The following is a 3,918-nucleotide window of genomic DNA, read 5'->3' as shown; positions in this document are numbered from 1 at the left end:
ATTATTATTATTATTCCCCTCGTGCCACTACAAAGGAAAGCACATTGTTTGTTTTTTATTGCTATACCAGCCTTACGCACGCGGGGGCACTGTAGACAAAAGTATACAAAACAGCTAACATTTGGAAGGCATGAGCAGAGAATTTACCATTCTAAATAACATGAAGCCAGAAAATGTGCTGTAACTGTTGTATTCCTAAACGTGTTTTCCAGACTTTACAGTGTGACATGAAAGTAGTTAAATATACAAAACTGCAATTTTTACACATTACTAGTTATGCATGATCCATGCATTTGTTACACATCTATTTTTAGAGATCTTAGCTAGATGGCGAATTATCTGAATTTATTTGACGATTGTGTTTGATTTTCGTAACCAAAATGCTCGATTCCTTTCAGGCAACATGCATATACATCTATTATATACAATTGTTCCATTGCTTTATTTCCATAGGGCTCGTTGGTCTAGGGGTATGATTCTCGCTTTGGGTGCGAGAGGTCCCGGGTTCAAATCCCGGACGAGCCCACACTTTTTCCTGTTCAATATCTTACTGAATCAATCAGGTGATCCATCCAAACAAGTGATTCATTGTGTCTGAATAATCGTTCATTCGTAGCCTTTTCAGTATGTTCCTGAACAGAAAAGCTTATAAGAACAACAAAGGAGAAACGTAAACTGTACAGTTTGTCTTCAAAATCATAGGCCCCCCCAAAAAATACAGCCGTTTCTGTGGAGCTATGTCTGCAATTCTGCAAGTTAATAGTTACCTAGGAGTCAAATAACATGCGGGAGTGTTCATGGTAAATATAAACACAGAAGTTCATTGTAAAGATTTAGAGTGAGTTCTTGGAATTCCTTGATGTGAAAATAAATCTTTGCATGGAAAGCATGTGCTTTAAAATGAACACCGGAAATATCAAAAGTATCCCTCCTTACACACACACACACACACACACACTGTTACCTGGGCTAATTAAAAACACTAAAAATAGAAATAAACATTTTAAAACCCCAGAAAGCAAACTATCTATTTAACCTTACTCGTAAATGCACCTCCAGGTGGCTATCCATAAAATAGAGTTTTATAACAAATATCACATGCCTAACATTTGCAAATAGCCACCGAACGTACTACACAGGTTCAGTACATTAAACAAGATCATTGGTAATGCTATATACCTCTGTGTAGGAGACAGCAGGACTACCACAGACCATCAGTTTTAACGTAAACTTAATAACTAGTTGCACCAACTTTTGCAACAAAAACAGTGACCAAATTTTGATCTTTCACTTCGCTGTGCCCCAAGGCAGCAAAGCATCCAGACACTGTCACACTGTCACCACCACATTTGACTATTGTTAATATTAATAATAATAATAATAATAATAATAACAATAATAATAATAATAATAATAATAATAATAATAATAATAATAATACATGTATTTTATATAGCGCTTTTCACAGACTCAAAGATGCTTTACAACACAGGGAATACAAGCAAAATTATCGACAAAAAAAAAACAGACAAAGATACAATAAAAACACATACAATACAGAAAATGCAGTAGGACCAGTGGTGCAACGGTGGTAGGAGGGGGTTGATGGACTGGAAATCGAGGAGCACCATATTTACACACTGGAAAAACTTACTCATAGATTACGTGGCAAAGTTATCCACCTCAATCAATAACACTGCAACAGGACCCCACCCAATCTGGTCATCTCTCATGGATTTCTTACAAACCTGATTCCTCTAACTTGTTGTTTTTCTGTCTACAACCCATAGTTTGAAAACACTCACTATACTTATTTACTCATTCACACACTCATTCCTTTTTTTTCTATCCTTCTTTCCCCCACACTCAATCCATAGACACACACACTCACACACACACACACACACACACACACAGTCATCCTTGACAACTCCGATACTAACCACATTCATACCAAACTGCTTAAAATGGTTTTGTTTATTATTGTTTTTATTTATTTATTTTTCTCTACTTTATTATTATTTTATTTTATTATTATTTTTTTTTTCTCTCCCTCTCGATTCTTCACTCTAACATACCCACCAGTTTGAACCCGTGTTGTATTCCTCAGTTTACCTTTGTCCCTTTTGTCTTTGTTGTTTTTCTTTGTCTTACTTTGGACAATCCCTTTCATTTGTTTAGGTGTCCCTGTATCCTGTACTTGTCTCCACTTGTTTGGTTAATAAATTAAAAAAAAAAAAATTAAAAAAATAAATAAATAAAAGTGAAAAAAGAAAAAAAAAAAAGAAACTGTTCCTCCTGAAACAGAAAATGAATGTGATGCGGGATGTGATTGTTTATTTCTGTGAAATGTTGTATTATATTGCTTTATGGCAGACATAATGAAACCTGTGTTATCCAAAGGTTTCACTTTTGACTCACCTGTACATAGATCATGAACTCTGACTGCTTGGGGATCATCTAGATACTTTATTGCAAATGTGAGATGAGCATTGATGGTTCTCTTGGTTAGTAGTGGTTTCCGCCTTGCTACTCTCCCATGAATCCCATTTCTGCCCAGTTTCTTTCTTTTTGGCTGGACCGCAACAGCGGGGCCAGCCCTGCAAACGTGAATGTCTGTGACTGAGTGACTTAGTGACTGAGTGTGTGATGAAGTTACCCCATTGGTCAGCCGAGTTATGAAGTCACACCATTGGTCGCCCGGATCACGTGTGTTAGTTCCAGCCACATACTAGGTTTTGACCTGGTGTTGTTCGTGGGGTCATGAACACTGACCTTAGCTGAGGCTAGAGAGGCCTGCCATTCTTTGACTGTGCTTCTGGGAACTTTTGCAACTTCTTGGAGGAGTTGTTGCGGCGTCCTTGGAAAAACTTTGATAGACCACCCAATCCTGGGAAGATTTATCACTGTTTCAAGTGTTCCACATTTGGAGATAATGGCTCTCACTGTGGTTCGATGAAGTCCCAGAGCTTTAGAAGTGGCTCTGTAATCCTTTCAGACCAGATATATTTCAGACTTTTATGCTCATCTCTTCTGAAATTGCCTTTGATTGTGTGCTTATAGAAACTTTGTGGTGATTACTTCACTCTGATGGTAAGGTTCAATATGAGTATATATGATTATATAGATTCAGCAGGGCTTGCTGAAATCAGCTGAATCTTATTATCTGGCTGTGTTCAATCAGCTGAATCTATTTATCAATTAAATTTGGTTAATTGGTTCATTGAGTAACTAAGAGGGGAATTATTTTTCACATGAGTGATATGGGTGTTTGAAAACTGTTTGGTGTATACTCAGTTTCCCTTTGTCTGATATAAACTTTTGTCAAGAGATTTGACACCATTCAGTGTGAAAAATATGCAATAATAGAGAAAATCAGGATGAGGGCTTTTTTTACGGCACTGCATGGTTCTTGAGATTATGACCAGAGACTCATGTCCCCTACAGGTGATTGCTGGGTCTTAGGTGGACATGTGTATGGCAAGTGAATTCTAGGTTAAAAGATATGTCTGTCACAGAAAATTTCCAAAATCACAAAAAGACATTTATTCATTTTCTTGAGACTTGCTACTTTGAAGAGGGATGAAAGCAAATCTCACTAAAACCCCAGTAAATCTAAAACTTATAGAGGACTTGAACCCTCACCCTCCATTACTATAATAATAATAATAATAATAATAATAATAATAATAATATGACAAAAAAAACTAAGATCAGATAGAGTACATGCTAATGACACATATTCAATTCTCTTGGATGCTATAAAATGAGCCAAACTGGTGTGTCCAGTATGTTTTAATGAACCTACGTATCTCATTTCTTTGGAACTTAGCTGGAAAAGGGAGGCGGGCCAAATTGTTCATGTTGCCTATAAAACACTGTGCGGTATAACTGAACTTCCAATGTAACAGAGAGGAA

The 3,918-nt window shown here is 36.7% G+C and overlaps 1 non-coding gene across 1 annotated transcript; it reads left to right on the top strand.

The window, feature by feature from the left end:
- Positions 1 to 453: 453 nt before the first annotated feature.
- trnap-ugg lies at positions 454 to 525 on the top strand. Its single transcript has one exon. It is a non-coding gene; the product is annotated as a tRNA-Pro (tRNA).
- The last annotated feature ends 3,393 nt before the right edge of the window (positions 526 to 3,918 follow it).

This window comes from Anguilla anguilla, chromosome 6 (genome assembly GCF_013347855.1).
Source record: "Anguilla anguilla isolate fAngAng1 chromosome 6, fAngAng1.pri, whole genome shotgun sequence".
Classification (NCBI taxonomy): domain Eukaryota; kingdom Metazoa; phylum Chordata; class Actinopteri; order Anguilliformes; family Anguillidae; genus Anguilla; species Anguilla anguilla.
The sequence above is the reverse complement of the archived record's forward strand: the minus strand, read 5'-3'. Positions and strand labels throughout refer to the sequence as shown.